This window comes from Alligator mississippiensis, chromosome 5, assembly GCF_030867095.1.
Source record: "Alligator mississippiensis isolate rAllMis1 chromosome 5, rAllMis1, whole genome shotgun sequence".
NCBI classification, from domain to species: Eukaryota; Metazoa; Chordata; order Crocodylia; family Alligatoridae; genus Alligator; species Alligator mississippiensis.
This window is the reverse complement of record NC_081828.1, coordinates 36,650,339-36,659,572: the sequence shown is the minus strand read 5'-3', so window position 1 is coordinate 36,659,572 and position 9,234 is coordinate 36,650,339.

Here is a 9,234-nt window from a genome sequence, read left to right as displayed (position 1 = left end):
GCTTTGTTAAAACTACAAACTACCACATCTTTGCTAGGATTTTCCCTTGCGTTACCTAATTCAGGTTAAGAACACATTCTTTTTTCCCAGGGAAAACCCAAAGAATCTTTTCATATAACATTCCTGTTAGGGTAGAGTGATGATTCTCAACCTTTCAAGAGTCAAGGCACCCATTTAGACTCAGGGCACTCCTTGGGAAATATTTTTCACTCGTATTTTGATTACAGAAAAATGATAGAACTATTCTTCTGTGGCAAAGAACTCAGAAAGCCCACAACAGGTCAGAATGTTTATTACATTATGGATTCCTATGTGAAATATCTGGGTTTATCCATAGATGTTTGCACACCTAATATAGCAGGACATCCTGTGACACCCTTAAAAGGATCTCATGGTACCCTGGGATAACACATCACCAGAGATCCTGCTTTTCCATAGAAAAAAGCAAAATCCATTTAAAAACCACAAAAATCCATGTTTTTCTGTGACCTACTGAAAGTGTAGTGGCATCCTACAGCAATCAGCAACATTTCTGCTCTCTTTTATTTTTAACGTGCTTTTTGTTTCTTGGCCAGTTAGCAGCACCCCCCCACCCCCCTGCTGATTGACCAAGAGGAAAAAAACATGGCAAAAATAAAAGAAAGCAGAAATGGCACCACTCGCTGCAGGATGCTGCTGTGCTTTTTGGTAGGTCATGGAAAAATGAGGATTCTGCAGGTTTTCCATGGTCTTTCTTGGCAAATGGTAAAGTAGGATCTCTGCACATCACTCTGGATGAGAATTACTGGAATAGGGACTACTTTATCTGACCAAACACCAGAACAATCAGCATTTCTTTTATTGTACATTTCCCAGATAAGATCTAGAAATATTCACGTATAGAGCTGGAGTTCTTTGTCACAAAATGGGCCTACATTTGCTTTTAAAATGGAATGTCAAAAATTGACTTTTCAATTGTTCTGTATTTCATAATGAATACTTCACACACCTCTAGTAATTTCTAAATGCTAAACAGTTCTGAGTAATGTTTGGAAGAGTTAAAATTCTTAATTGTTCATTTAAATGAAGGTAGCAATTTAGTTTTATATACAGACTACAAGACTTTTCACACCTCAGGAACGCCACCTCACAAAGAATGTTGGTGTTCATCTGTTAAAGAAGATTACATATAGATACACCATCTACAGGACATTTTAACAGAGAAATAATATATTTCAGGAAGAAAAGATCTTTTTAATATTGATTCCACAGCCCCCATACCTATGTATTGTTGAAAGGATAGGTATATTTCTGCTTATTCAAGAATGGTGGAAAGCAGATTTCTAGGATAGAATTTTATGAGTTTGATTAGAAAAGCTTCATATTTAGAAGAACTTTCAACACAAGAGAAAAGTGCTAAAAAGTACATATCCTAATTTCCCAAACCCATCTTTCTATTATTTTCTCTTCAGGGCTTCTAGGAAAGCATTCTTGTGACACAGAACTTCTTTTTTAAATAAACCAGAGAGTCAAACTAAATCTAAAAGGCTTCACTTCAGCAAGGTTTTAAGTGAAATTATGACATATTTTCAAGGACCATTTTCTTTAATTTACTTTACCAATCTCGTGGCTGAATTACAGCATCATCATACAAATTATTTTCTTTTATAAATGGCCCCTAGTGAGATAGGATTCAGCACTATGCCAAATATTATTTTTAATATATGTAGGGTCCTTGTCATTATATTGTGCAACGGGACTAACTACAGATGGCTGAAATTCTGGTTCCTATATAATATAAGGAATGTCTTTTTGATTTCTAGCTGCCTGAAGAATTCTGACTTTTGTTATCAAGAGCTGATGATAACACAGTAACATTGCTCCTGTTTTTTTACTTCTGATTGGTTTTGGTTCATAGCATCTCAAGCACAGGATTCCCTCTCTTTCATTCTTTACCCTATGTCCAAACCCATCCTATCTCTGTCATTTTCCCCCACATACTCCTAGGAGTGCAATACCCATATATTACTGCTGAGCCTACATGTTTAATTTGGGTGTGTGCCTAGAGAGTAACGAAATTGTTATTTATGTTCCCTCATGCTTGCCAAACCCAATAGGGAGAGTGTTGTAAACAGCATTTGAGTTCAACCTGTCTGAATATTTCAAACTCACAATTCTGAATGGATTTAAATGCCCCAAGGGCGAGTGCCTAACGTTCTAAACTTTTCCAGTAGTACCCTTGATTTAACTATCAATGCAGACAGCCAAACTGATACTATAAGGCCTGATTCTTTTTTTCATCTATACTGTTTACATACTACTGTAATATCACTGGTTTCATTGGATTTAGTCCTGAATTATGCTGGGATATATAAGATTGGAATCAGGCCTTATCACTCAGCTACTGGATTTTCTGGCATTGTTTTATTTCCCACATGCACTTCAAACAAATACATGGAGATGATGAATCAACAGTCTTCCACAGAACTCAATGCTGGCACCTATGTTGTTCATCCATATATCAATGACCTCCCACCCACCACCCACTTTCTAACAAATGTTCTACTATGTGCAGAACATGTGCCTCAGTCCCTAAACTCAGTCATTCTCTGACTTAGGCTCCCCCTTAATTACTGATGTGGTCAAGTTGGCTAATTACTGCAGCAGGTGTAGTCTTCATCTAATTATAACTGAAACAGTGAAAAGAACAATATATTTGCTCAACACCCTCAATATTTCCCCTGCCTACAAACCAAATGTGAATCTAAATGGCCAGCATGAGCCACATCCAGTTTACCTCAGTGTAACATTAGATTGAACTTTGACCTTTCACAAACACTTAAGGGAAACAACTGCCAAAGTTGCAACACACAATAACTTCCTCTAATCTAGCTGGCTCAACATGGGGCACATATGCTCTCATGCTCTGAATGTCCTCACTCACCATCTGCTATTCAGCTGCAGAATATTGTGCAGCAGTTCAGTTCTACTCATCACATGGAAAGCTTGTTTGTGTGTAAGTACATTTGGCCATGCATTTCATATGAGGAATGTTGCATCCTACCCCATGGCCATGATTGCCAGTTTTAAGCAATGTAGCATCACTCTAGGTCCATCAAGGTAATGAAATGCCCAAACTTACAGAGAAGATCCATACCAATACTGTTCTGCCATTGTTATGGATCTCTTTGACCTACTTGGAGTTGCTTATCATGCAGACAACCCCCTTTGTCAAGCATATTGTGTACCAGGCTGTCAAAGAATCACGCTGAAGAAAGGAATGGTTTTCAGCAGCAGCAATAAACAGGTTCTTCTTTGCTGAACCTACCATCTGCCTGCCTGGTTTCAACCTTCTACAATATTAATTAGTCCTGCCAAACAGATTCTGGACTGCTAGAGTCAGCATGCAGCCAGTCTTCACAGAAGAAGCCAACATGAGTGACACTGCACATGGCTGACAAAGACCTTCTACCAAGATGTGGCAACATTGAACACTACCAAAGAGGCTGCTTAGCTTGCAAGATACACCTTTGCTGGACAGATAGATATTCCTGGTTTTGATGACATACTGATAAGTGATGACAAATAGAGAAAGGAGATGTTGATATGCCCCAAAGGCAATTGGTGATTAGTGATGGGTGAACTTAGAATTTGTGGTTTCTTACCAAAAGCACTTGAAAGACTGGATGTTTACTTTCAAGTTTCTGTAGAGTGGGGCTAGAGACATCAGAGAATGTTCCACACTCTCATTTCTGGTTTCAGTGGGAGATGTACTAAAAATAATTAAAAAGGGGAGGGTAGTCAAGTTAACCAAACATATTCAACTCACAAAAAATATTCAGGGCAAACTCATTGGTATCTTGGACAAACATTTTAGAGAAAAGTGGAACTAGAATGGCAACTGGTGAGGCCTTCTCATTTTTTTTTGAGAAAGTAGGGCAATTGGCTAGTTACCTCAGGTGTCTGTACACAAATGCACAGAGCCCAGGAAACAAGCAGGAAGAAATGGAAGTCCTTGCACAGTCAGAGAACTATGACATGAATGAAATAACGGAGACTCAGGGGGAGCTCACAAGACTGGAGCACTGTCATGGATGGGTACAAATTATTCAGGAAGGACAGGCAGGAGAGAAGATAAGGACAAGTTGCACAGTATGTAAAAGAGCTGCATGATTGATTGCTCAGGATTCCAGTAAAAAACTAAAGATAGGCCTGTTGAAAGTCTCTGGGTTAAGGTTAGAGGGGAGAGCAACAAGGGTGATGTTGTGGTGGGTGTTTGCTATAGACTACCAGACCAGAAGGATGAGGTAGATGAGGCTTTCTTCAGACAACTAGAGGAAGTTTCCAGATCACATTTCCTGGTTCTCATGAGGGACTTCAGTCACTGTGACATCTGCTGGAAGGGCAATACTGCAGTGCATAGGAAATTCAGGAAGTTTTTGGAGAGCATTGGAGACAATTTCCTGGTGCAAGTGTTGGAGAGACCAACTAGAGTCCATGCTCTTCTTGACCTGCTGCTCACAAACAGGGAAGAATTGCTGGGGGATGTACAAGTGGATGGCAACTTGGGCAGCAGTGACCATGAGATAATCAAGTTCAGGATCTGGACAAAAGGAAAAAAGGAGACCAGTAGAGTGTGGACCCTGGACTTCAGAAAAGCAGACTTTGACTCCCTTGGGGAACTGATGGCTAGGATCCCCTGGGAGGCCAGTCTGAGGGGGAAAGGAGTCCAGGAGAGCTGATTGCATTTTAAAGAAACCTTACTGAGGGCACAAGAACAAATCATCCTGATGTTCAGGAAGAGTAGCCAGTATGGCAGTTTGGCTTACCAGAGAACTCTTCGGTGAACTTAAACAAAAAAGGAAGCATACAAGAAGTGGAAGCTTTGGCAGATGACTAAGGAGGGTTATAAAAATATTGGTCAGGCATGCAAAGATGAAATCATGAAGGCCAAAGCATAGTTGGAGATGCAGCTAGCAAGGGATGTGAAGGGTAACAAGAAGGGTTTCTACAAGTATGTCAGTGCCAAGAGGAAGATCAGGGAAAGTGTGGGTTCCTTACTGAATGGGGGAGGCAACATAGTGATAGATGATATAAAAAAGGCTGAAGTATTTTATGCCTTTTTACGTGGGTCTTCACAGGCAAGGTCAGCTCCCAAACTACTGCACCAGGCAGCACAGTTTCTGGAGAAGGTGAGTAGTGTTCAGTGGTGAAAGAACAGGTTAGGAATTATTTAGAAAAGCTGTATGTGTACAAGTCCATGGAGCCAGATGCAATGCATCTGAGTGTGCTGAGGGAGTTGCTGATGTGATTGCATTGCAGCTAGCTATTATCTTTGAAAACTTGTGGCAATCAAGGGAGGTCCCAAATCATTGGAAAAGGGTAAACATAATGTCCATCTTTAAGAAAGGGTAGAAGGGGGATCCAGAGAACTACAGACCAGTCAGCCTCACCTCATTCCCTGGAAAAATCATGGAGCAGGTCCTCAAGGAATCCATTTATAAGTACTTGGAGGAGAAGAAGGTGATTAGGATCAGTCAGCATGGATTCACCATGGGCAAGTCATACCTGACCAACCTGATTGCATTCTAAGATGAGATGACTAGCTCTGTAGATGTGGGGAAAGCAGCGGATATGATATACTTTGACTTTAGCGAGGCTTTTGGTATGGCCTCCCACAGCATTCCTGAAAGCAAACTGAGGAAGTATGGGTTGGATGAATGGACTGTAAAGTGGGTAGAAAACTGGCTGAATCATCAGGTTCAATGAGTAGTAATCAATGGTTCAATGTCTAGTTGACAGGCGTTATCAAGTGGAGTGACCCAGTGGTTGGTCCTGGAGTCAGTTTTGTTTAATATCTTCATTAACAGTCTGGAAGATGGGATGAATTGCACCCTAAGCAAGTTCACAGACAACACTAAGCTGGTGGGGCTGCAGTAGATACATTGGAGGGTAGGGCTAAGAATCAGAGTGATCTAAATAAATTGGAGGATTGGGCCAAAAGAAATCTCATAAGGTTCAACAAGGACAAGTTAAAAGTCCTGCACTTAGGACAAAAGAATCCCATGCACTGCTATAGGCTTCAGACAAACTGGCTGAGCAGCAGCTCTGCAGAAAAGGACATGGGGGTTACAGTGGCTAACAGTATATTGGGCTGCATTAGTACAAGGATTGCCAGCAGGATGAGGGAAGTAATTATTCCCCTCTATTCTGCACTGGTGAGGCCACATCTGGAGTACTGTGTCCAGGTTTGGGCCCCCTACTACAGAAAGGATGTGGATAAGTTGGAGAGAGTCCAGCGGAGGGCAACAAAAAAGGTTAGGGGCTGGGGCACAAGACTTCTGAGGAGAGGCTGAGGGAAATGGGCTTATTTAATCTGAAGAGAAGACTGAGGGGTATTTGATAGTAGCCTTCAACTGCCTGAAGGGTGTGGTTCCAAAAAAAATGCAGTTAGATTGTTTTCAGTGGTGACAGAAGACAGAACAAGGACCAATTGTCTCAAGTTGCAGCAAGGGAGGTTTCTCACTAGGAGGGTGGTGAAGTACTGGAATGGGTTACCCAGAGAGGTGGTGGAATCTCCGTCCTTCACAGTTTTGAAGGCTCAGCTTGACAAAGCCTGGCTAGAATGATCTAGTTTGGCTGGTCTTGCTTTGAGCAGAGGGTTGGACCAGATGACCTCCTGAGGTCCCTTCCAACCCTAATTTTCTATGATTCTAAGATTCTATGGGCCAGAGGAAGAAAAGTAGTATGTTTAATTATCAAAAATGTTAGCCATTCTGCTGAGTCATAAGCCTGATTGCAGGCTGACCTAGCATTGCAATTTTTAAATCATGAAGTCAAGTGAAACCTATTGATATAGCCACCTTGCAGCAGTTATTGATCAATGGGATTTTGGACTATTGTTCTCAATAATTTTGGACTATGGAGAGCTCATTGAAATACACATAAACCACAATGCCACTATGATGGGGTAACCTTCCCACAACATTGAGTAAACTAGACAAAGTCAAACCAAAACTATAAAGTACCATTGACTAGGATTTAAGTATAATCATGTCTTAGTTTCAGAGACATCCTCATCTTTCATTGCCTCCAGAAATCAGGTAACTGATCTACGGTCCCAGAATACAAATACATTTCTTTTATGTGCAATTCCTTTGGGCACATTGGGTGCATCTACACATTCATTAATGCACTGTAGTTACTGCTCATTAAGTTTAGTACTTGGTTAACCACAGGTTTTTAGTGACATTTACTGAGCAGTAGCCTAGTACTAATGTGCAGTAGCATATTAGCAGTTTTCACCCAGCACTCTACTGCACAGTGTTATTAGGCTACTGTATAGTTAGCATCTTGTGTAGATGCAACCATTGAGTAAGAACTTATATACTATTCTACATCTCTGCTGCCGGATGAGAAAAGCAAAGGGAGCAGTCATAAACAAAAGCAAGTGTAGGCAGGTCTTCCCAGTCCTCAGCTATCCTTTCAGGTCCTTTCCATATTAGAAATATTAGGGCTAGGGACAGAAGTTACACATAAACCAGTTTAAGTGATCAAAAACTGGTTTAAACCTGTAACAGAACGTAAGTTCAGTGCACATAAACCGATTTCAAATAGGCTGAAACTAGTTTAAGATAAACCCGGTTGAATGTAGTATCAGACCTAACTGATTTAGGTCAAACCAGTTTATGGAACTTCTGTCCCAGACCTCTTCCTGGTTTAAGTTAGAGTCCTTCAGCATCCCAGTTGCTTTGCAGCCATGGGCAGTCCAGAGAGCAGGACTGGCCTCCTGGGCTGCGTGCCACCCCCTGCTTCCCACGCCCCCTCAATGAGCTGCTGGAATTCTGACACCACAACCCGCCAGACATCTGACTCCCCAGGTACCTCTCGAATTGTACCTGCACTGCAACATACCCTTTCCCTCCAACCCCAGCCTGTCCCTCACCCCCTGATGCCTCCATTTCCATTTTTACTGACTGGCTTTCTTGCCTGCATTGCCTCTGACTTCTTTACTATTCCTTCCATCCAGGAACAGGACACACACCAAATGCAGGTGCTTCCTCAGCCTGACAAAGGGTTTTTCAACTCGAAGTTGGCATCCCAGATAGCTAAGCTGAGTTCACCTGGTGCCTCACAACTCCACTGCAACCAGCAAGCCTCAGGCCTCTCAAAGACATGACTGGTTTGGGCTTTCTCCAGCCAGGACTGTGTGCTTGCATGTGGTAGATGGAGGTTATGGCACCTCCTACCCACCTTTTACCAGGGGGATCCTCGGTCCTGGCATTTCCTGGGGCTGCCACACCACCAGCAGTCCCATCAGGCCTCCCCGACCCTGGCAGAGTGCAGTTTTAGTATTCATGCCCAGGACCTGGGGTCTCCTCATTTACCATGGCCCCGGCCCATACCTCCAAGTTCATCCTGGCACAGAAGCTCAGCAGGGACATGTTCTTCCCCTGCTGGCTGGTAATGCAGTGAGTGCCCCCTCCAGCTCTTAGAGCAGAATGTTAAATGGCTTTAAAAAACTGAAAAAAGGAAATAGGTGCCGATAGAGCGAAGAAGTTGGCATTCACTCCATCTGTACCTGGAGCTTGGGTAACTCCAGCAGCAGGAGGTTCACCTTGAGGAACACCAGCTGCTCCACTAAACCAGGATCCAAGCAGGTGCAGTGGGGTGTCACAACATCCCCAGCAATGCTGAACACCCTCTTGCTCAGAACACTGGTAGGTGGACAGGACAGATATTCTCGGGCAAATGTTGCCAGATCCTGCCACATCTGGCTGCGGCTTGCCCAGTAGGCCATGGGGGTCACATAGCAGTGGCTCCACATCCTTAGCAAGATAGGCAGCCACCAAGGCCTGAGTGCTACCTGTCTCATGGTGGGGTCTGGTGCCTCTGGACCCTCCCACGGAAGCCATGCCCTTGGCCCATATTGGCAGTGCCTGTGGTGGAGGAAGAGACTGGCTGGTGGATGGCGTGCTAGCATAGGACAATAGATCCCCCTCTTCCACATCCCCCCGCCTCCACCATTCTACCTTCCTGACTCTCTTCACCAGCACTTTTGTCCACTGATTCAGGCTTTTGCTGCTTCACACACTGCCCTTCATCCTTGGGTCACACATGGCAGCCAGCACATGGACCGTACTGGACCACAAGGGATCAAGCCATTTCTTGATGTCCTCCTTCAGCCACCTCATCAGTGTCTGCATGTCTGGTGACAGCAGCTTGTCCCAACCAGGAATATTGATCCCCTGTAAG